The sequence below is a fragment of the Bos indicus x Bos taurus genome, chromosome 2, assembly GCF_003369695.1.
Source record: "Bos indicus x Bos taurus breed Angus x Brahman F1 hybrid chromosome 2, Bos_hybrid_MaternalHap_v2.0, whole genome shotgun sequence".
Taxonomy (NCBI): domain Eukaryota; kingdom Metazoa; phylum Chordata; class Mammalia; order Artiodactyla; family Bovidae; genus Bos; species Bos indicus x Bos taurus.
This window is the reverse complement of record NC_040077.1, coordinates 81,163,756-81,190,087: the sequence shown is the minus strand read 5'-3', so window position 1 is coordinate 81,190,087 and position 26,332 is coordinate 81,163,756.

Genomic DNA, 26,332 nt, shown 5'->3' with positions numbered 1-26,332 from the left:
AAGGCAACATGCAGACACTCTAACTTGAGAAAGATGGTATAGAAAAAACCTTTTGACATAATGGAATGTTTTCAAGTATATATTTCAAAATCTATATATTATCTGATTACTTAAAATTAAAAAATGAGGAATGGAAGTTATGATAACAAGCCCAATAGTGACTATTAATTAATTTAAAATATGGTATGAATATTAACCATCTAAAAGAATTATAGAGGACAGAATGCAAATATCAAAAAAGTCTGGATAATGTATATAAATAATAACCTAACTAGCAAGAAAATAATTGAGGATAAGGTCATAGGAGAAAAAGAACTGACTTTAAGCACTCAGATTTCATAGCAGAGAGTTTTGATTCTCCCTCAAAATATTTACTCTATTTTAATATTCTCTATATGTTTTTTATTCATATTTTCATCTTTTCTCTCCATCCATGCATTCTATAATAGATGCATCTTATATGTGCAAATAAAGATTTCTGCTCACATGCTTACCCAATATTGATGATGCTCAAGTGTGAATGACAGGATTTGTATTGTTTCTTTTTATGCTTCTCTGCCTTGTTTGAAAACTTCATTACTTGTATGAATTTTTAAAAACAGAGTGTTATAAAAAATAAAGACTGAAGGCAAAGATATTAAAAAAAAATTGGTAATGACTAAGTCTGTCTGGAGGAGATGGATCATTATTTCCTTCTCTCATTTTCCTGAATTTGCTTCTCTATGAATAAAAATAATAAAATATTATAAGAGGAAAGCTGAACAATGTCACTGAACTGAGTAGTATGTTCTACCTTCTTTTAAAACTCTGCTTTTTGCAAATCTCAGGTAGGTACATTAAAATCATTTGTCAGTGTCCCATGTGTGACCCATACATTTTAACAGGAGATAGAAAATGATTTTTTTTTTTTTTTCAGTTGCAGTGAGACTGTCTAGGGAAGCAGTCGTTTGGGAGCAAGCATACCTTTTTAGAGCAGCCGTGGTGGCTCAGAAGTTTAAGAATCTGCCTACAATGCAGGAGACCCAGGATCAGTCCCTGGGTTGAGCAGATAGCCTGAAAAAGGGAATTGCAACCTGCTCCAGTATTCTTGCCTGTAGAATCCCATGGACAGAGGAGCCTGGCAGGCTAGAGTCCAGGGGTCAAAAAGAGTCAGACATGATTGAGTGACTAATACATACATATACCTTTTTGTAATCCTTAAGCCAGGCTTCCCTGATAGCACAGTTGGAAAGAATCTGCCTGCAATGCAGGAGACCTGGGTTCAGTTCCTGGATTGGGAAAGTCCCCTGCAGAAGGGATAGGCTACCCACTCCAGTATTCTTGGGCTTCCCTTGGGGCTCACCTGGTAAAGAATCCACCTGCAATGAGGGAGACCTGGGTTCCATCTCTGGGTTGGGAAGATCCCGTAGAGAAAGGGACTCCAGTATTCTGGCCTGGAGAATTCCATGGACTTTATAGTCCATGGAGTCAAAGAGTAGTCAAACCTCATTGGTGACTATTCAAACATAAAGATGAGTTTTATCTCTCAAGTCCTATATACAGCACCATTTTTTTAATATGAAGGAAACAATCTCCTATTATGCAAATATACAATACATATTTGATCCCTTTATAAATTTCCCAGGATTCAAATTTGTTTTCACTTTATATCTTAAAATGTTTAAATATTTGACTACAATATTTTCAATTATTATAATTACATCAATTTGAACAATTGAATTCAGAGTGAAGAGAAGAATTCTCATTAATATCCTTTCATTAATTATTTGTTGACTTTTTTTTTTTTCAAATAAAGGCACTATACAGGGATAAAAACCCAGGAATGGGATATTTCCATGCCAGACATGAAAAACATTGTGAATTAGAAATTTAGAAAGATTTAAAATGTATTTTTAAACAGTGAATGTTGATATTCTGAACTATTTCCATTCTTTTAAAATCCAGATTCTTAACAGCCTGTAGCAGCATTTCAGAAGCACTACAATTTCTGCCAATAACATTTCACCAAAAAATAATTTCAGTCATCATTATCAGTCAATGGAACCAAGAAAAACCAGAAATCCACTTGAAATGTCCTTCAAATAGCTAAAGATGAATTCAAGGGGATACAACATGTAAAACCAGAAGATGAGGCCTGACTTTGATATTTACTTGGTCTGATAGAGTAATTTTGTCTCTATATAGATCTCACTATATAAGAAAAAGGAGGGGGAAAGGAAGCTGTAATGTGTCACCTTATCTAAATGAGGTACCTGTCATTTCTGGAATTTTGTTTAAACTTTGATAGATGTTCTTATTTAACAAAAGAATCTCTTTTCTTCCTAGAAAACTGGTCTTTTAAAGAGAAAATAGTACAACTAAACCACATTTCCTTCTCAGAAATGCTATGAAAAATGGAAAACTTACACCTTGATTAAAGATAGCCTAGAATTTAGAGGAAAAAAGTACAAACCATCCACAAGTGACCAAGGAGGGTGTTTCCTTTAATGAGAGTATTGTATTGACTTATTACTTTTTTTTTTCTTACATATTGGTTTAGCTTTAATGTTTTTTATTACATTTTTTATACATTTTATCTATGTGCTATTATAATTTAAAATAAATATATTGTTATATTTCATCTTTGTCCACATTTGTGACACTGAGCTTCTAAAACCCTTGGAATTTCCTAAGTGATAAAAGCAATGAAGGTGTCTTTTGTTATGTTGAATGAGATGACTTTTGGGAAGCACTTGAGGACTGAGGTCCAGTTGACAGGATAACCAACTGTGTGATCAGAGGATTAGAACCTCCATTTCCATTGCCCTGAGCTCACGGAAGGGAAGAGAGGCCTGAGACTGAGTTCAATCACTAATGACCAGTGATTTAATCAATTGCACCTGTGTAATGAAGCCTAATAAAAACTGAAAAGTGTAGGGTTTGGGGAGCTCCCAAGTGGGTAAACATGTGGAGGTACTGGGAAAGTGGCAGGCTCAGAGAGGGCATGGAAGTTCTTCTCCCTTTCCATATATCTTGTCCCATGCATCTCTTCCATCCTGCTTTTTATCCTTTTATAATAAACCAGTGATCCAGTAAGTAAAATGTTTCCTGAATTCTGTGAGCTGCTCTAGCAAATTAATCAAATATCAAGGAAGGCGGTGTGGTGGGGGAGGTGGTTGGGGGAACTTCTGATTTAGAGCCAGTTGGTTAGAAGTATAGGTAACAACTTGGAATTGTGACTGGTGTCTAAAGTGGAGCATTGGGGGCCAGGTGGCAGTCTTGTAGGACTGAACTATTAACCTATGAAATTTGATGCTAATTTCAACAGAGTGTTAGATTGAGTTGAATTCTGAGATAACCTGCTGATGTCTTATGGGAAGATCTACACATACACAATGAGTTGGAATTGGGTCTAGGAACCCAAAAAAAATATACTTCTTTTGTCTTCATGGAATTTGGAGGGTTTATTTTTTTACAGAAAAATATGCCAAGCAAGTTATACAATATAATTTTTCACCTGGCTAGAGCTGGAAAGAAATGCAGGAATTTTTGTTAAACAGCAGGTGAATAAAATGGGGAGATCTGCTTTATTCATTTTATTTCTTCTCCATCTACTATTCTTATTTTTGGAAACAGCATCCTATCCAAAGAGTGAGTTGATTAGGGATTCATTTCCCCAAACACATTTGTTTGTAGTGAAAATCAACGTATAGACCAGTGACCAACAATTTACAATCTTAGTTCACTGTCTTTCCTCTGTCATGGTTGAAGGTTTATGTACAAGTTACTGTGCTCAGTCACTTGGTCGTGTCTGACTCTTTGTAAATCCATGGACTGTAGCCCTCCAGGCTCCTCTGTCTGTGGGATGTTCCAGGTAAAAATACTAAAGTGGCTTGCCATTTCCTTCTTCAGGGGATCTTCCCAAACCAGGAATCCAGCCTGTGGCTCCTGCCCCATTTCCTGCATTGCAGGTGAGTTCTTTACTGCTGAGCCACTGGAAAAGCAAAATGAAAGTGTTAGTCACTCAGTCATGTTCAACTTTTTGGGACCCCCAGGCTTCTCTGTCCATGGAATTCTCCAGGCAAGAATACTGGAGTGGGTATACATTCCCTTCTCCAGATCTTGCGCAACCAGGGATTGAACCCAGATCTCCCAGCTTGCAGGCAGACTCTTCACTTTCTGAGCCATCAGAGAAGCACTAAGGTTCCCTTCAATGAAAGAGACCCAGGTTCAATCCTGCTTTGGGAAGATCCCCTGGAGAAGGGAATGGCAGCCCATGCCAGTATGCTTGCCTGAAAAGTCTGTGGGGCCGCAAAGAGTCAACCCAACTGAGCGACTAACACACACACATATCAAAAGTAAATAATTAATCTAAAATCTAGCCAGACTAATCACTTAAAAAGAAAGCAGACACAAACTATCAATATCAAGAATGAGGGAACGAGGAATTTAATACCGCTGCAGATTCTAAGCTAAAGAGGATGAAAGTGGAATATAATGAAAACTTTTGTCAATTGATTCTTCGATTTAGATGGAAAGCACAAACTACCAAAGCTCACTCAGGAAATAGCTTACCTAAATAGCTCAAATTGAATGCATAATTATTTAAATTAAAAAGTTCTTTCAACAAAGAAAACTCAGTGGTGAATTTTACAAAATATTTAAGGGTGAAATGACACCAGCGCTACACAAGTTATTTTAGGAAATTGAAGGCTAGTGACTACTTCCAAATTCATTCTATGAGGCCAGCATTAACATGATACTAACAGCAGACAAAGATACTATAAAATAAGAAAACTACACTCCAGTTTTGGCTCAGACGGTAAAGCGTCTGCCTGCAATGCGGGAGACCTGGGTTCAATTTCTGGGTCCGGAAGATCCCGTGGAGAAGGAAATGGCAATCCAGTCTAGCACTCTTGCCTGGAAAATCACATGGATGGAGGAGCCTGATAGGCTACAGTCCATGGGGTCGCAAAGAGTTGGACACGACTGAGCGACTTCACTTTCACTTTCACACTCCAGTTTTATTCATGAACAAAACCCCACTCTGCTACAAATATTTCAGAAAATGTAACTTTTTCATGCTGTTTGAATTTTCCAAATAAATAGAATTCAACAATCTAGATTCTGTTCATAAGCACACTTATAATTCAATAGGAGTTTCAGCACAATTTAAAGTTTGATCATTGGAAAAACTTAGTATCTTCTAATTTTGAGACACATTTAATTTTTTCTTCAGAGTGTGCTTTACTTTAAGGGGCACTCCATTAGTTTTCTTAGAACTTAAATTAAATAATTACCTTTAAAAAAACTTTCTAAGATGTTAATGAATTTTTGTTAGTTTTTATAATTGTCCCTTGGACTGCAAGGAGATCCAACTAGTCCATCCTCAAGGAAATCAGTCCTGAGTGTTCATTGGAAGGACTGATGTTGAAGCTGAAACTCCAATACTTTGGACACCTGATGAGAAGAGCTGACTCATTTGAAAAGACCCTGATGCTGGAAAAGAGTGAAAGCAGGAGGAGAAGACGACAACAGAGGATGAGATGGTTGGATGGCATCACCGACTCAATGGACATGAATTTGAGTAAACTCTGGGAGTTGGTGATGGACAGGGAGGCCTGTTACACTGCAATCCATGGGGTCATAAAGAGTCAGACACGACTGAGTGACTGAACTGAACTGATAATTGAACAAATGATCCCTTTTCTTCAACACATTAAATTCTAATATTTCACAATCTAACTTATTGGGAATGAAACATATTGAAAATGAATAGCCATAGCATATTCTTATATCACCAAGTTGAGATGTTGTGAAGTGAAATCATATTTTTAAAAGAATTGAAGAGATGATGTGTTGTTGTAAAGCTGTCTATAATGACATTGTTCAGTAGAAATTTAATGCAAGTAATATAATTTTTAAAAGTTAATTAAAATTAAAAGAAATGTGTGAAATTTAATTTAATAATGTATTTTATTACCCTAATATTTCTAAAGGAGTTTCATTTCAACATGTCATCAGTGCAAAAATAAAGATTTTTTTTTTGTGCATGGGGCCATGATATTAAACAGAATAAAGATTAATTTGTAAATATGAGTTCATGAATATGCTTCTAGTAGAAATAATTGTAAATAAAATACATATAATTATTTGTCATTTTGACATGTTGAGAAGCAGTACAGCTTGTTTGTTCTAATGGTTAAGGGCCTGATATCTAAAGCTAAATTACCTGGATTCAAATCTCACCTTCCAAGTTTACTAGCTGATGCCCCTAGGCCTCAGATTTCTTTCTTTAAAATCAAGATTAATAATAGTATGTAACTCTTAGGTCATTGTATGATATATGGATTAAACAAGTCAAGTTAATATATATATATATATTTATATATGTATATATATATATGCCATAGATTCATTCTTGACTCATAGTTTATGCCAGTATTAGTTATTATTATATTTATTATAAATACAAAATACTTTTCCACCGCGGACTCATAATGCAAACATTAATAACCAAAAAACCCTCAAAAACTAATTAAAAAACAACAAAACTGTCACTTCTTAAAATGTGACATATGAAGAAAATAAAATTGAAATACCTAGTACATAATGGAAGTGTTAGTCGCTCAGTCATGTCTGACTCCTGGAACCCCATGGACTATAGTCCACCAAGCTCCTCTGTGCATGGAATTCTCCAGGCAAGAATACTGGGTGTGTTGCCATTCCCTTGTCTAGGGGATTGTCTCGAACCAGGGATGGAACCTGAGTCTTCTGCATTGTAGGCAGATTCTTTACCACTTGAGCCACCAGGGAAGCCCCAGGGGTGTTATACATTTCTTTTATACATTTTTAGATTTTTCTAATCTTTCAAACAATTCCAAAGCATAATTTACCTATATGTTTTTAATATTTCTCTTTCTCCTCTTGGTTCTTCTTTCCTAAGACCACTAAAAATGTTACTTAAACAGTTTGTTTTTTTTCTGCCTTACTAAGTACAGAAAATTCTAACAAAACAGATCCTTGAAAATGCAAAGAATAATTAGTCATATCTTGTCTGGTCATTTTGGTTCTGGAAAAGAATGACATCAGTCTTATGGAAGATTTGTTCAGCCACTTTCTGTGCTAGACTAAAACATAACTATTATTTGTATTGTGTGAGATAGTTTGCTTTATTTCAAAGCCCAGGTGCCTTACCTTTTAAAATATATTCAAAGTCTTCTTATACTAACAAATAGAAGAGATAGATAAAAGTGAGGAAAATTTTCCTTACCTCTTTTCTTGACATTTTGAGTATTCTGAATTAGTGGCTTTTAGAATATGATGTTTTGATGTTCACTTAGCTATTTGAGGAGGCTTCGTTAGTGGTAAAGAATCTGCCCACAGTGCAGAAGACTGGGCTTGATCCCCGGGTTGAGAGGATCCCCTAGAGAAGGGAATGGCTACCTATTCCAGGTGGACATGAGTTTGGGTAAACTCTGGGAGTTGGTGATGGACAGGGAGGCCTGGTCTGCTACAGTTCATGGGGTCACAAAGAGTGAGACACGACTGAGTGACTGAACTGACTGACCCACTCCAGTATTCTCGGCTGGAGAATCCCATGGACCAGAGGAGCCGGTGGGCTACAGTTTGTAGTGTTGCAAAGAGTAAGACACAACTAAGTGATTAACACTTTCACTTTAGTTATTTAAAATGGCAATTAGGACATTAAAAGTTGTAGTAAATTATGTTATTTAACTTTACTAATAATACTCAGGCTCAACTGTTAACTAATTGGACTGAAATATTCCTTAAAATATAAAGAGGGAAATACATGTTATTCTGCTTTTCATATTCCCAACTTAGTCTTTGGGAGGTGGAATTATTTGTAAAAGAGTCAACTGAGTTAGGGACAGAAAAAAGCACTAGGAAAATTAAACTTTGAAAATATGATGATAACTAAGATGAGCAGAGCTAGAAGAATCATTTCATTTATTTCTTGCAAAGTAATTGTGTAAGTAAATCATTGCCTGTCAACAGAAAGATTAATTTTGTACTTAGTTATAATTCAGATTTATTCTCAAATATAAGGGTAATTGCCACCAATCAGGACTAAAATCAGAGATAAAAATGCTCAGAGTGGTGTTACTAGTTACTCCAGAAATACTTTTTAAAAGTAATGGGTTCTGCAAAAAATGAAAAGAAGAGCAAAATTTACTCTGCTAAAATTTTGCTGGACTCTCTCCAACATCCTTTTCTCTGGCACTAAGGTCTAATCTAATCCATAGAATTTTAGGACATATTTAAGAAACTGATAACCAACTTTTTAAGCAATAATGAATCTTGGATCATAAAAGGCGTTTTGAAAGATTGCTGCTGAACCATGAAAAGACGCCGGGATTCTTGGCCTCCAGAGGAGAAGAATTCAATCTGGGGCCAGAGACGAGGCTTGGTCACTCAGAGCTTTTGTGTAATAAAGTTTTATTGAAGTATAAAGGAGATAGAGAAAGCTTCTGACATAGGCATCAGAAGGGAGCAGAAAGAGTACCCCCTTGCTAGTCTTCAGCTGGATGTTACATAGTCACTAGCAGTCTGTTAAAGAAAGGAATGTCTTAAAACTCAAATGGCACCAGACCCCTCATCCATAAGATGTATTTTGGGATACTCTTTGGCACCAGATGATTCATCCCGGGCCATAAAATGATTGACTTGAATCTTGAAGGGCAGATTACCATACAAATAGTTTCGTTTACATAGATTAGGGGGACAATGTCTGAGTGTAACATAATGGTTTGTCAAGTAGGTTCTGAGCCATTAAGCTTTTTGAGAATCTTGTAATGCCTGTTGAGTAAAATTAGTCAAAGCAACCACTCATAGCATAACATCTGTAGTTCCCAAAGAGGGAACAACACTTGCAGCCTGTTTCCTCCATTTGGAGACCCCTGGCCTTCCTGCCTGTTACCCTCTCAATATCATCGCTGGAAAATAAATCTGCTTAATAATGAATAAAATCTGATTATATTCATTTAGTTACTCTCTAGAGAAAAGAAGAGATAATAAATGCAGATTATTTTTAATCATATTTTTAAAAATAGTTTGTTAATAGCTCTTAGTATATGGGATACTATTTACTCTTTGTTATAAAAGTGATAGTATCTATCAATATAAAAGAAAAGTCAATAGAAAGAAAATCTACCAATTAAATAAATGAGAAGCCAAATAAATTGGAACTATTCCCATGAAATTTTTATATACAGAGTCATTCTAATTCCTTTAAAAATTATGGCCCACTTTTGATTCTCTCCCCAGAAAAACTCACTTGGGCTTATGAATTCAAATTCTTGCATAAAATTTCAAGGGATTAACAATCCATCCATGAACTCTAGGGTGAAAATATTTGTTCTGTTAAAATGAGGTGAAGGTGTGTTTGCACATTTAAAGGGGAAGGTGAATGAGCCCCAATCTCTTCAGAGAGAGAATGTTGTGACTACATAAAGTTAAATTCACAGAAATCTGCAGTTTGTTATTTTCAGTTAAAATATAATACAGCAGTTAATATGTCAAGCTTCTAAGACCTTTTTGTGAGGGAGAAAATATTTAGACTCATCATAGAACTGCAGTGGTTAACAGTTGCTATAATTTGCCACAGGTTAGTGGGTATCTAGAAAAAACATCTTTATGACGGATTTTTAGGAGACCAATTCCTTTCAGACTGATATATATATATATATATATATATATATATATATATATAAAGTTTTTTACTTTAATTCATGTATATAATGCTATCTAGCATATCATTCAAAGGCAATGCTATTGCTACTATAAGGTTAGCTGCCTAGAAATTATATAAATAGAACTAAATGTGTGCTAATAGTAATACATTTGCTAGGTCTGCAGTCCATGGGGTTGCAAAGAGTCAGATATGACTGGGCAACTGGACAAGTTTTTCTATAGTCATCAGAAATTTTATTGTGTCATAATAATAAAAAAAAACTGAAGATTAAAATCAATTATGATAATTTTGCATGCAGTCTAGTCAGATAGTTTAATGTCTGATATACACTTTCTCCTCTGGGCTCAGGGTTCCAGCCATATAATACTCTTTATTATGTGTCCTGACAAGTTAATAGAGATTATACCTGTGACACAAAGTTGGGCCAGAGATAAATGGTATAATTTTTAATGTTTGTCCTCAAAATCCTCATAATCTTTTGCATCTTTTGTAACACCTTGTTCTCTGTTTCTCAATTCCTTCCTCATCCCTCTTGCTACTCCCTTTCTATGCAGTAGACAAGGAGCCCACTTATCAAACGCTGTCAATTTCTACCTGGATGAGTGTGGATATATTACTTCAACTCTGATATTCATCCTGTTCTATTGCAAAAAGGGTGAAATAATGCCAAGTTGTTATTAAGATAGAATGAGACATTTGGAAGAGAGTGCCTTGCCCATGTTGAGTTAGGACTATGTTTCTGTTGGAAGAAATTATCAGTTAATAAAACATGTGAGTTAAACCTCATATTGGGTTATTAATTTCTGTGAGTTTTCTTGTTTTTCTTAAAAAAAAATTGTAACACTGAATATTTATTAAGTACTTATTTTAATTTTTTTTTTTTTTTTGGCCACACTGTGCAGGCATGCAGGTTCTTAAGTTTCTGGATCAGTGGGCCACCAGGGAAGTCCCTGGGTAATTAACGTTTGAACAGAAGGCTTTTAAGACCAAAAGGATGAGGTTTCAGAAAGATATAGCTAAACTGCAGTCTACAAGGTTTGCTGAAAGGGACTTTTTCAGTGTATCTCAGGCTATATCTGTGTGATTCACTTTTCTAAAGGCCTTTTCCAGAGAAGAGTCTGACTAAATAATACATGAAATATTCATTAAAAATAGCTTAATAAAATATATTAAATTCTGAAAATTTTCTTAGGTTCAAATTATTTTTTTTGCCTATTTGTTGACAACATTCAAAATTTTATCCTTTGAGAAATTGAGGGAAATCATATTTTGCCAGAAACTCAACTTATAATCATCACAAGAATGGAATTCCCTGGTGGTCCAATGGTTAGGATTCAGCACTTTCTCTGCCAGAGAAAGGGGCAGAGAACCTGAGTCCAGGTTCAATCCCTGGACTAAGAGTGAGCTAAGATTCCACAAGCCACATGGCACAGCCAAAAATAAAAAACAAAAAACAAAACAAACACCAGAAAATGGAACATATATAACATACTGCATTAGGCTTGCAAAACAAAGTTTTCAAAGAAGAAAGAGAGAGGTAGCTTAATAGAAAGTAGTAAAAGTATATTATCATTGACAAAGTTCAGCTACTGCAACAATGGTCAACAACTATGTTCACTGGCCATAGCTGGATAAACTTTGCTTTTCAAAATGTAAGTTCTTACTTGTTTTATCTCAACAAAAATACCGATTGTTCTAAGTAGCTCTAAGAGATATATATGTTCATGTAATATATGGGAAAATGCATGTGAAGTTAGTTATCATCATAAATAAGCGATTAAGGGATCTCAGCAAGCCATGAAAATGTCCATGAATTTTTGGTGGAATATTAAACATAAAACTTCAACTAAGTGCCTGAGTATTTTAAATCTGTCATGGTATCAAAACCTGCAATACTATGTCATAGATGGTATTTATTTCAGGGTTTACTATAATGAGGATGATGTAAAGACATTAAAGAATGGAACATTGAAACAGAAAAATTATATAATACATATATATTTACTTGTGAAATCTCATTTCTAACACCTTTTCAGTAACTCTGACTGTGAAATAGAAAAGGCAACAGCTCATGAGGCATATTTTCCATCATCTTGAAATGCCCTTTACCCTAGTAATTTACTTTCTAGCTCTGCATGCATTTTAAATGACTACTTTGCTAAAATGTGAAAGATGTTAAAAAGTAAAATGAACATATCATGCAACGAAGAAGAATGTGGAGAGAAATTGAGGTCATTCAAATTATTGGTAAGAGGCTTATAACTCATAATGATGATCATGAAGATGAAAAGGTGGCATGGAAACTGGCAAGCAACTATGAGTAAGTTGATTGTATAAGAATGATGTCATTTCCTTCATTGGGCAGCACAGACACTGTGGAAGCACTTGTCACTGACCTAAATGACATTTCCCAATGTCAAGTCAGAACACAAACCAATCATAAATCCTCATAACAAGTGGCCAACAATGGCAAATTGAGCAATATTAATAACGTTTTTATTGTTCCAAGATTTTGATCTTTTTTGGCTTCATATTTACTCTCAAGTCACATTTTCAGTGTATTCTAATTGCTTAAATATGTTTTCTTGTACCTATTCAGATAAATTTATTATCTCTGTTCTAAATTATACTGAAATGACTACTTTCTCCCTCCTAAGTTCTGCTAATTCTACCTTTTCCCCAGTAGACTGACATGGTTTAATATTTATCACAGTGGTATTTGAGCTTAAAAGTTCCCTCTGCTCTTATTGTGGAAAATATATAATAAAAAGTATTGCATGGCACATTGCAAATAAGGATATTTTATTAACTGGGGTTAAAACAATTCTCACTGGAATTCAAGTTACAGCATCAAAGAACTACCCCAAAACATCTGTCTGAGATAAAATAACTCCAATAACTGTCATTGTATAGGCCAGTAAAATGAGGCTGAGAATGTTAACTAGTTTTCTTAAGGTGTTAGAATAAAGCACCAATATAAAATCAGAAACAGAAATGTAGGAAAGGCACAAGGAACTTTCTGAATTTTCTGACTTCATCATTATTTTATATATCTCTTCTGATGAATAGACTTGCTTCATCTAAGTACAAAGTTTATAACCTGGCATTTCTGAAATATTGTTTTAGATAACAAATCTCAGAGGTAAATTTAATGCTTAATCACAACAATTATATGTATCTTGCTTTGATATTGTATTTATAATTTATCTGGTTTTAATTTATATGAGTGCTCTAACATTTGATCACAAATCTTTTAGGAAGCAAACTGTGAAAATAAATACAGACAACAGCACCATCTACATAACTTATTTTCTGATTTAATCAAAATAATAAGCAATTGTTATTACCATCACTAGCCACTCCAAGTTATAATTTTAAATATATGATCTTTCTGTTCCAGTTTTTGGAACATATATAGTTTAACAGATTTTCTTTTTTTGTCATATATTATTTGGAATATAGAGAAAATTGCTTAATTTTTTATACAATATAATCTGGGTTGAAGTTTTCAAAGAATTCTCAATACTGAAATAAATAAGAAAATCCTTAAAAAACTATTCCTGTGCCTTTCATGGGTTTGAAGACTGTTTTCCTATTTTCATCCACTTACCTTTAGCCAAGATCTCTACACTTATATCCTTTAATCCTACTTCATAACTGAGTACCTCACTTCTTTAATCATATAATATTTAAGAAAATTTTCTAACTCCCTCCAAATTTGCCTGTTCCTAAATCTGTTTGAAATCAACATTAAAATCAAGCAGAAAAATTTCTCATACCAAAAATCCAGGTCAACTTTTCCATTTGTTGGACTGGTTTTCCATTGCTTTTGAAGAGTCTAATACACTGTTCACTGTGTTTTCCTGTCTTTTTTGGTATTTTTACTTATCAGTTATTTCCATTTACTACCTATCTGTATTTCCAAAAATGTGATTTTATTTCTGCCCTAAGTCTAATCATTTTAACTTCACTTTATCATGCTATCTGCCTATTTCTTAGTTCAGTAGTGTTGCAGATTTTTTACCCTGATTATTTGCTCTCATCTCTCTGCTCTTACAGTGGAAAGCAATTTTGAAAATCCTATACATGCTACTTTTTCAGTCAATTGGAAAATATTTTTTCTCAAAGCATATTGCCATTTTTTCCTAGGATTCTTTAAGTAATATTGCTGAGAAATATGATTTAAATTTGTCCAGGCATGGCTATGAGTGAAGGGACTACTGAAGGCAAGTCAAAATACTGAACGACTTTCAGAGAACTACATTGGTCCTCTGATTGTTACTGAATTCAATTCAATACCAAGGAAGTAAAGAAAAATAAAAGACTTCATCTGTATCATTTAGCTTTTGTTGCATAGAAAGTAATCCCAAAGCTAGTGGCTGAAAACAATAAACATTTATTAGATCATCATTCAGCAGACAGGAAATCTGATCTGGGCTCAACTGGGCATTCTTCAGAACAGGATTTGCTAAATAATATACAGAAGGTATAAAATATTGATAAATATGAGATATAAGTATGTTTAAATTAATAATTATATGTATTAAAGAACAGTATAAAAAAGTGAAAAAGGTGATCTCTATATCCATAATATTACAGTACTATATGATCAGTGGTTGGTTGAGTCTACAGATGGGGAGGAACTAAAGTTACAGGGAGCCAACTATAAATTTTAAAAAATTTGTTTAGCAAATTAACACCCCTCCTGTTCAATGGTCAACTGTGAACCATAGTCTATTAAACTTTCTTTGCTCCTAGCTTTCTCTTTTTCCCCTCTTATTTGTCCCCATCCATTTACGGGATGCCTTTCATTAGTGATTTAATGGAATTCTTTCTGAGATTTCTCCCTAAACATATAATATTTTCTAAATTTACAAGAAGTTAAGAGCATTCCTTAATTAAGTGTATATCAATTAAGAAATTCTTTGCATACACCAAAATTGCTCTACATCCAAAGATCATTTGTAACTGTGGCCCTGAAAGTGTTCTAAATATTTAATTTATAGTATCCCAATAAGATCACCAAGTTAGGGTACTGCTTTCTATTTTATTCACAAAGAGACTAAAATTAAAAATGCTTTTATTATTTAAATTTAATATTGACTCACAATTCTGGTATTATTCTTATATGTCTGATTAACTAGAGCTGACCTGAATTGTGAGATTAAAATCCAAAGGGAAGAAAAAGGAATAGTTTTCCTTTTCCTTTTTCTTTCCTAGATCTTGGAAGTTTCTATCAAATGTTTAAATTATATACTGGTACATTATCTGAGGGTCTGGTGTTAAGGTGTGTGGCACAGAAGCAAAAAGTCTGGAGAAAACCAGGCATCCAGTTTAGTGAGGCTCAAATAAATAATGTGGTTTTCAAGCTAAACTAAAATGTAATTTCTTCTTAAAGAAGTAACATGTAGAATAATTTTATCATGTTTTTAAAAACTTGTTTAGGAAATCCCCTGGCAGTCCAGTTTGCTGTATAGCAGAAACTAAAACAATGTTATAAAACAACTGTACTCCAATAAAAAACAACAAATAAATAAATGTTGAAAGCATTGTTATTAGTCTGTAAGACTTTTATTTTCTAATGAAAATCATGTCATTGACTTGTAATAATATGCAACAGGTATTCTAAAGTATGTAAATATATACATACAAAATAGGCTCTATGCAATAAATAGATAATAACAATAGCTATTGAGATAATCATTTGAAAAATTTTCACATGCTTTTATTGTCCCCAGTTAAATTATCTGTCATTTACTATTACCTCAGGAAGCAGAGAAAGAATATATTTACATCTTGGCATTATTTACCTCATGTGCTAGTCAGGGTTCTGTGGAGAAACAGAACCAATATGATATACATGTAAGAAGAAATTTATTGTAAGAAAAAGACTTACACAATTATGGAAACTGAGAAGCCCCATAATCTCCACTCTGTAAACTGGAGCCCCAGGAAAGCTGATTGGTGTACAATAGAGTCTGAAGGCCTGAGAACCATAGGAGGTGATGGTGTAGATTACAGTCTGAATCAGAAATCCTGAGAACCAGGAACTTGGAGAACAGTCAAAGATTAAAGTCCCTACTCAGGCAATCAGACAGGAAGAGTCAAATTCTTCCTTCCTTTGTCTCTTTGTTCCTTTTCAGGCCCTTTGTGAATTGGACTGTGTCCATTCACATTGGGGAGGGTAAACTGCTCTACTGAATTTGTGGATTAAAATGTGAATTTCATCTGAAAACATCCTCACAGACACTCTCAGAAATAATGTTTTGTCAAATATCTGGACACCCTGAGAGCCAATCAAATTGACCCCTAAAATTAACCATCCCACCTCACTTTACCAAAGTTCTCTTGGCAAGAATTCAAAGAGTGAGGGCAGATGTATTGTACAATTATTCATCTGTCAACATGCTTTTCAGTTCTATGCCTGTCTGACTTCCAGAAGACTGTTTCTCAGATTGCATAATACTTTTTTCAAAATAATTAATATCATGACAACACAAAAATAGGGTACAGGTAGTATTGTATTTCCTTATTCCCCCTGTGATATAAAATTATTTACATTATGATAGATGTGAATTATTTATGTAAAAATTTTGTAAAGTAACTTTAAAGTCATGTTTATCTCCATAATTTAGTGAATGTATGATTCTATTACTTAATGAAAAATACAATCAAATATACCCATTTTCAGGATGTTTAAATGACATATATTTCCTGATCTAAATAATTTTACAGTCCAGAGTGGTGACAGGATTATTGAAATAATCACTAATATACTTAGTTGCTGGACAAAGTACAAAATATTTTTTTCTTAATATTTATCAGTAGATACACTCTTATTCAATAAAATTGTATAAAAAGACATATTAAGTATAGAAAGAAAACTCTCACATATAACTCATAAATTAAAATGTGTGGATACATAATTATAAAAAGATTAAAATGAATATCAATAGTAAACCATGAAACATAATGAGTTTCATGCATTATTCTTGGACTACCACAAGCTCCTACTTTAGAAAGCCCTAGACAATAGTGGAAGTATGACTTTCCCATCAGAAGTGAAAACGATTACATTTGATGTGATGCATACTTTAGCAGGGATTCAAAATGATGTTTACCAAGATGTCTTTATATCCTTAAGTACTTTCATCCTTCTATGCTGTTCATTAAAAATGTATTTTGTATGACCAGAAACAATATTAAATAACCTCATAAGACTAAGTTTGTGTGGTTCAGTGGAATAATTTTAATTGCCTTAATTCAGAGATAAGTCCTATTTCCCAGGAGGGTACTTGTTTCTATTACTTGATAAAAATGATAAATCTATCAATTTGTATCATTGCAAACAGCAGTTTTATCAGATAGTATATCAACGTATTATATGTGGTGCAACAAAATCCTGGAGGCAAAACAAAGTGAAAACATTTATTTAGTAGATTTTGTTCTTGCCCTGACTTTTACATTAACATGCAACCTAAATAATCTTTTTCATCATCAAAACCCTTTGGCAAAACAGTAACTAATACTAGATACCTTCACAAAGATGGTTTTATCCATCATTTTAAAGAAAACAAGAATGAAGTCAGAGTAATATATTTGAAATATGGAACACTTGGCAGTGAAAGGAGATGCTTAGGAATGTAAGACTTTGGTATTGTTAAAAGCTATATTTGAAATCAGAGAGCATTGGGAAGATACATCTAAATATTCTATTTGAATCTTGTCTTTATAATTAAAATGTAAGTTCACATAAAAAGGAAAGAATGTAAATAAACCTAGAAAAATTTATACTTGGTCTAAGAAGAAAAAAAAAACTGGAATATGGAAAAATTCAAATATAAAATATTCTATTATCTTTTTAAACCCTGGGTGACATCTTATGACTTTCTGAAGTGAAAGCTATACCTTGAATACCAAGAAACCAGAGAAAAGGGTTGAATGAATGAATCCAGTCAGACATAAGATGGAACTTGGCAGCTGACTCAGAATCAGCACAACAAGGATTCGTGGGGAAAATAAAAAACTGGAAAAACACCCCCTCCCTTACTAAATGATAGGCATTCTTACATTGTAAAAACCTATGCCTGGGTTTTTTCCTACAAGGCAGTCAACAACAGGTAAAAAATTGCAATTCCTTGCAAACATCAGTAAGCAATACACTATTATCTGTGGTCATGATAGGGCATCACTTCAGTTCAGTTCAGTTTAGTCACTCAGTTGTGTCCAACTCTTTGTGACCCCATGAATCGCAGCACGCCACGCCTCCCTGTCCATCACCAACTCCCAGAGTTCACTCAAACTCATGTCCATCAAATCGGTGATGCCATCCAGCCATCTCATCCTCTGTCGTCCCCTTCTCCTCCTGCCCCCAGCCCTCCCAGCATCAGGGTCTTTTCCAATGAGTCAACTCTTCGAATGAGGTGGCCAAAGTATTGGAGTTTCAGCTTCAGCATCAATGCTTCCAATGAACACCCAGGACTGATCTTCTTTAGGATGGACTGGTTGGATCTCCTTGTAGTCCAAGAGACTCTCAAAGAGTCTTCTCCAACACCACAGTTCAAAAGCACCAATCCTTCGGGGCTCAGCATTCTTCACAGTCCAACTCTCACATGCACACATGATCAGCAAATTGCCAACATCCGCTGGATCATCAAAAAAGCAAGAAAGTTCCAGAAAAATATCTATTTCTGCTTTATTGACTATGCCAAAGCCTTTGACTGTGTGGATCACAAGAAACCGTGGAAAATTCTGAAAGAGATGGGAATACCAGACCACCTGACATGTCTCTTGAGAAACCTATATGCAGATCAGGAAGCAACAGTTAGAAATGGACATGGAACAACAGACTGATTCCAAACAGGAAAAGGAGTAAGTCAAGGCTGTATATTGTCACCCTGCTTATTTAACTTCTATGCAGAGTACATCCTGAGAAACACTGGGCTGGAAGAAGCACATGCTGGAATCAAGATTGCCAGGAGAAATATCAATAACCTCAGATATGCAGATGACATCACACTAATGGCAGAAAGTGAAGAGGAACTAAAAAGCCTCCTGATGAAGGTGAAACAGGAGAGTGAAAAAGTTGGCTTAAAGCTCAACATTCAGAAAACGAAGTTCATGGCATCTGGTCCCATCACTTCATGGGAAATAGATGGGGAAACAGTGGAAACAGTGTCAGACTTTATTTTTTGGGGCTCCAAAATCACTGCAGATGGTGACTGCAGCCATGAAATTAAAAACGCTTACTCTTTGGAAGAAAAGTTATGACCAACCTAGATAGCATATTGAAAAGCAGAGACATTACTTTGCCAACAAAGGTCCATCTAGTCAAGGCTATGGTTTTTCCAGTGGTCATATATGGATGTGAGAGTTGGACTGTGAAGAAGGCTGAGCACCGAAGAATTGATGCTTTTGAACTGTGGTGTTGGAGAACACTCTTGAGAGTCCCTTGGACTGCAAGGAGATCCAACCAGTCCATTCTGAAGGAGATCAGCCCTGGGATTTCTTTGGAAAGGAAGATGCTAGAGCTGAAACTTCAGTACTTGGCCACCTCATGTGAAGAGTTGACTCATTGGAAAAGACTCTGATGCTGGGAGGGATTGGGGGCAGGAGGAGAAGGGGACAACAGAGCATGAGATGGCTGCATGGCATCACCGACTCGATGGACGTGAGTCTGAGTGAACTCTGGGAGTTGGTGATGGAGAGGGAGGCGTGGCTGGCTGCGATTCATGGGGTCACAAAGAGTCGGACAAGACTGAGCAACTGAACTGACTGACTGACTGACTAGACGAACCTTTGTTGACAAAGTAATGTCTCTGTTTTCAATATGCTGTCTAAGTTGGTCGAAACTTTCCTTCCAAGGAGTAAGCGTCTTTTAATTTCATGGCTGAAATCACCATCTGCCATGGTTCTGGAGCCCCCAAAAATAAAGTCAGCCACTGTTTCCACTCTTTCCCCATCTATTTGCCATGAAATGATGGGACAAATTGCCATGATCTTTGTTTTCTGAATGTTGAGCTTTAAGCCAACTTTTTCACTCTCCTCTTTCACTTTCATCTAGAGGCTCTGTAGTTCTTCACTTTCTGCCATTAGCGTGATGTCATCTGCATATCTGAGGTTATTGATATTTCTCCTGGCAATCTTGTTTCCAGCTTGTACTTCTTCCCGTCCAGCATTTCTCAGGATGTACTCTGCATATAAGTTAAATAAGCAGGGTGACAATATACACGCATAATTGTGCTTAAAACAAGAAACTAGGCACAAGCTGATGATGCTTTTAGTTTCTTGGAATTAATACTCTAGAAAAGCTTGTCTGTAAACAACAATATACAATTTCCTAAACAAGAGGGCATTGTGTTTTTTTTTTGTCTATGAAACTCATATATATTTGTATTCCCACTCTCTTATTATTCAGGGGTTTGCTATATGTAAAGCCCATATTCAACTGAACATATTTGCACAAAGTGTAAGTGTGTGTTGTAGATGATATTCACTGAAACTGAAACTCCATCTCAGAAGAGATCTTTTTTTGTAAAGCTTTAGTTCCTGTGTCCTGACAGACTTACAAAGTCTTCTTACAGACACCCTGTAATGACACCTCAGTGTTGCTTCTTAATGAAAATAAAATTGATATTTATAGTGGATCCTTAATAGCACTGACTAATGAGATTGCACTACTGTATTTAACAGGATTTGAAGAAACACTTTTTAACATTTGTGTTACCCTTACCAGGGGATAGAAAGCTCCTGCCAACATATTATGTTTTGTTCATGCTTTATTCTATCAGTGACTACCCAGAACAGTGGCTGCAAGGTTGTGGTGTTCAGATGCGTGCAGAATGAACAGAGGAATGAACTCAAGGGAAGGAATAAGACAGCAGAGTACAGGGTATACCAATGCTCAATATTTTTAAATCATTTCAGATACCCCTGTCCTTTATCAGACTACCAGGTGTTATAGCCTGATGCTGTTTAGAGATTCTGCAGGAAGATATCATGATACAGCACAAAATGCTCTGAATGTAGTTCGGGTTTTGTCTGTCATAACAGTTCACATTTCCCTTGAAGAGGCACTTTGGTTTGTTCTTTTTTGTTGTTTTTTGTTTGTTTTGTTTTGTCATCAGCCAGGGAAACTCAGAAATTGAGTTATAGTTGGAAGGCCCATAATAGGAAGATAACTACATGAGTAAGGAACTATATGCCCATAGGTGAGACAGACTGAAACTCCCTAACTCCCTAACTCTCCTCTAGGTGCTAGGTCATGGCCACCTGAGTATTTGGGGGAAACAAAAGAAAAAAATTAAACAGGAGTGACAACAATAAAAATAAGACAAAAAATATATAAGAAGCTAACAATATATTGCAAACATGAATATTATATGTCAACTAAAAGCTCCATACCATTTTCAAGCATATTTAGTGGGAAAAATTATGTTTGTCATTAGTTACAAAAGTGATATTTGGAGATAAACCTATCTTTGACATAAATTAGGAAAGAAGAATTACAGAGGAACAATTTTCTACCAAAGACTAGTTAAACAATTTCAACCAAACCTTTGCTCCTGTGATTTTTATACCAACAGATCTGTCCTTGGAAAGGCCCGAGTGTGCATTCATGCTCTCTCATTTCAGTCATGTTTGACTCTTTGAACCCCTGTGAACTGGAGCTCTCTAGGCTCCTCTGGTCCATGCGATTCTCCAGGGAATAATACTGGAGAGGGTTGGCATGCTCTACTCCAGGGGATCTTCCCTACCCATGGATTGAACCTGCCTCTCCTGCATTGCAGGTGGATTCTTTACTGCTGAGCCCCTGGGGAAGTCCCTGGAAGGCCCTAGTCCCACTAATTTCACTCATTTAACTAATAACTCTAAATGTTAGAATGGTGGTTTAAAGAACTTTGTTTACCCAATTATCAAAATCCTTTCCTTTAAATTGGGGCTTTATTCTTACAAAAGTTCTCATAAATTGGGATGATTTTTTATTATTTTTGTAAGTTTTTTTCCTTTTCAGTAACTTCCATTCTAGACCTCCTTTCCTAAAGCCTTACAAGGCTATAGACTCATTGTTAGTTCCTAATTATAGCTGCCACAATTTATTCTCATGTATTGAGAAACCTGGAACAAGATGACATTTTGCTGTATTTATGGACCTGGTCACCAGACTGTGAGTCAACTGGAAAGAACTGCATGTAGAAAAGTGCTTCTGATGATACCTCCACATCCTTGTCACAATATCATGTAATAGCTGCATGGTGTGAATGGAATCACAACAGAGAAAACTGTATCTTTATATGTCCTAAAGTAGGATAAAAGCTTTTTTTTAACTTAAAAATCAATAACGCTACAGAGATTTATGGTGAATACAACAGAGGCAAGTCCTACATTCTTTCTGGCACCCTCTATGAATAGTAACAAAACCAGTTATCAAGTGAATTGTAGGTATCTGGAGATACCTAGGTATCAGGACCTAGAATAACATAGTTATTCTAATTTTTAAAATCACCAAAACTCCAGCTTTTTCCTTTCAAGCATTATCCTGAAGAAGCTAGGCACCTCAGTAAAGTACTTGTTTAAGCATTTGGGCTTAAATGGTGTTACTTGAAAAAGATTTTATCCTGCCTATAGAATTTCCTGTAGCCAACCTCAATGATAATGTACATGGGTCACATATTTATGTCATATCCTTTGAATTCTTAAACAAAGTGTCATTTGCCATGTACATTCTTAATGTTTAGATATTTCCATAAATAATACAGAATTGTATTTGTGTTTCAAGATCAAGTAAGGTAGAAGAAATGGCAACCCCACTCCAGGACTCTTGCCTGGAAAATTCCATGAACGGAGGAGCCTGGTAGGCTACAGTCCATGGGGTCGCAAAGAGTTGGACACGACTGAACTTCCACTTTCACTTTCACTTTCAAGACCAAACCATAATGGCTTCATTTTGAATTATTTGCCTTCTAGTTTCTATCCAAAGAAATAATGACAAATTAACAGTTAGAGAAAATTTTGTTGATTAATCACTCAATAGGTTTTCCAACACCCACCCTTAACCTGTTAACCTTGAATTGAAAAGAGATCATCTGAAAGCTACGTAAATTATATACCAGTCCATTACACTTAGAACTCTCTTCATGAAATAAAATGTGTATTTTGTCTTTGTCTTTATGAAGGGGTACCTTAAAAATAGCCATGTAAATTTTATCCCTGATCTTTTCTAAATGAACAGTTGAAGTTACCTTCTGATAAATTGTTTAATACCCCATATATAAAGATTCATCAAAGAAATGTCTTATGACTTGTTTTGGAAAACATTGCATTGTATTTCCCTGATCTACTTTCACAAATTAATAATGAGGTGACACAGCCTATCACAGTCCCTCATGTGCTTTAGGTTTAATTTATATTCAGACCAGTAGCTAATCTTGTTCTATTTTCTAATTCATTACCTGGCTCTTGCTCTTTTTTCTTGTTTCAATGATATGTAATGCATTTGTGACTCTTGGCATAACCTACTTTCAATTGTTAGGGGAAGAAAGCAACTGATAACTCTAATGTGCCCTAAAATGCACATGATTTCAAGATAAATATGAACACTGTACATGGGTGTGCCAATAGAAGGTAAAACTACATTCCAAAATATTTTAAGACTGAGTTTTCTTGAGTTATTCAGAATTTAAATGTAGTTAAATTCATCAGTCATTTACTGAATATTTATTTTGTGGAAATTACCATGTAAGACAGCTTCATAGGAGTCCCGAAATAGAAGTCAGGAAAAGTAGCTTCTGTTCTGGCCAGATCAGACTTTCTGGCTTTAGTGGAACAAATCCTCTGAGCTTTGGGTTAATTGGCTATAGAAGGCAGAGCCCTAAGCTCCCTGTCAGTTCAAAAAATTTACTGTTGACTTGGAAACATACTTTTCATTTCTGTAAGCTTATGATCTGATTGAGACACATGTGCTAATCACTTTTACATGAAGCAAAATATAAGTTTTAATTCTGACAATAAAAATTTCAAGTAAAAGTGATTTTAGCAGACAAAACACCTTACCTATTAATTTTGACTCAGGAGTACATGGAGTAAGGGGCTTATCTACATTTTCAAAGATGTCCATGGGGTCGCAAAGAGTGAGATACAGCTGAGCTATGGAACTGAACTGAATTCAAAGACGTTTAGAATCTCAATGAAAGAATACGAAGTGGAGGGCCTTAAATGAAGAATAAACAATATGAAAATCACAAGGGAGCAAAAGCCACTTGATAGATTTGCAGGACTCAAAAAGGAAATTCACTTTTTTTAGCATTGAACACATTAAATTTCATCCCACTTCTATTAAAAATAAAATATTAAGATTAAAAAATCTAAATATATCCAGAAAGTTTTGATATTACACCTGATGTTTCTTTTCAAGTATATAATTATAATCTTCTTATAATAGCATATAAACAAATGCTTAGTTTGAATATTTGATAATTCAGAACTGCATATTTGTGACATAATAATCAGCAGTGCGTGAACCATGAACTTCCAGATGTTCAAGCTGGTTTTAGAAAAGACAGAGGAACCAGAGATCAAATTGCCAACATCCGCTGGATCACGGAAAAAGCAAGAGAGTTCCAGAAAAACATCTATTTTTTATTTATTGACTATGCCAAAGCCTTTGACTGTGTGGATCATAAGAAACTGTGGAAAATTCTTCATGAAATGGGAATACCAGACCACCTGACCTGCCTCTTGAGAAACCTATATGCAGGTCAGGAAGCAACAGTTTGAACTGGACACAGAACAACAGACTAGTTCCAAATAGGAAAAGGAGTACGTCAAGGCTGTATATTTTCACCCTGCTTATTTAACTTCTATGCAGAGTACATCCTGAGAAACGCTGGGCTGGAAGAAGCACAAGCTGGAATCAAGATTGCCAGGAGAAATATCAATAACCTCAGATATGCAGATGACACCACCCTTATGGCAGAAAGTGAAGAGGAACTCAAAAGCCTCTTGATGAAAGTGAAAGTGGAGAGTGAAAAAGTTGGCTTAAAGCTCAACATTCAGAAAATGAAGATCATGGCATCTGGTCCCATCACTTCATGGGAAATAGATGGGGAAACAGTGTCAGACTTTAATTTTATGGGCTCCAAAATCACTGCAGATGGTGATTGCAGCCATGAAATTAAAAGACGCTTACTCTTTGGAAGGAAAGTTATGACCAACCTAGATAGCATATTGAAAAGCAAAGACATTATTTTGCCAACAAAAGTCTGTCTAGTCAAGGCTATGGTTTTTCCCATAGTCATGTATGGAGTTGTACTGTGAAGAAAGCTGAGTGCCGAAGAATTGATGCTTTTGAAAAGTGGTGTTGGAGAAGACTCTTGAGAGTCCCTTGGACTGCAAGGAGATCCAACCAGTCCATTCTAAAGGAGATCAGCCCTGGGATTTCTTTGGAAGGAATGATGCTAAAGCTGAAACTCCAATACTTTGGCCACCTCATGCAAAGAGTTGACTCATTGGAAAAGACTGTAATGCTGGGAGGGATTGGGGGCAGGAGGAGAAGGGGACGACAGAGGATGAGATGGCTGGATGGCTTCACTGACTCGATGGATGTGAGTTTGAGTGAACTCCGGGAGTTGGTGATGGACAGGGAGGCCTGGCGTGCTGTGATTCATGGGGTCGCAGATTCGGACACGACTGAGCGACTAAACTGAACTGAATCATATATGTGAAGTTTCTGGATAAGGATTATAAATACATATTATGGATTTTCTGTAGATAAGATTGTGTTTATTATTTCATGAATGTGGAGCAAAAGCTTCAGGGAAAGAAATGGATAAACAGAGTTAGCAACTGATGTTCAAAGCATCTATTACATCAGATGCATTCAACTAGCAGAAGCTATTAATTTATTTTTCAAAGTTCTGGTGGTTTAAAAGTGTCACTGTCTCTGAATTCACCCATTAAACCATTTCACATTTGAGTGTGTAAATGTACAATCTGAGTGAAAGGGAAAACTGGAAGAAATATGTACATTTAATTCAATAACTCATCCTTAATTTAATTTTATAACCAATCATTCTTTTATTAAAATGGTACTAATGTAAGACCCTAATAATGGCAAATGCATTATGTCACTAAAACAGAAATCCTGACTAAAAAGCTTCTGTCCAGCAGAAAAAAAACATCAACAAAATGAATAGGCAACCTGCATAATGGGAGAAAATATTTGTAAATCATATATCTGATAAGGGGTTGATATCCAAAATACATAAAGAACTCATACAATTCAAAAGCAAAAAGCAAACAAACAATCCAATTTAAGAAATGAGCAGAGTATTTGAATATACTTTTTTCCATGGGAGGTGTACAGATGGCCACAGGTACAAGAAAACATGCTCAACATCACTTATCATCAGGGACATGCAAATCAAAACTGCTATGAAAATTATCTCACACTGTTAGAACGGTTGTTATTAAAAAAGCAGAAATAGAAAATGTTAGCAAGTATGTGGAGAAAAGGGAACCCTTGTGCACTGTTGGTGGGACAGAATGGAAGTTCTTCAAAAAGTTAAAACTATCATGTGATCCAGCAATTCTACTTCTGGGTATTTTATCTGAAGAAAATAAAAAAACTAACTCAAAAAG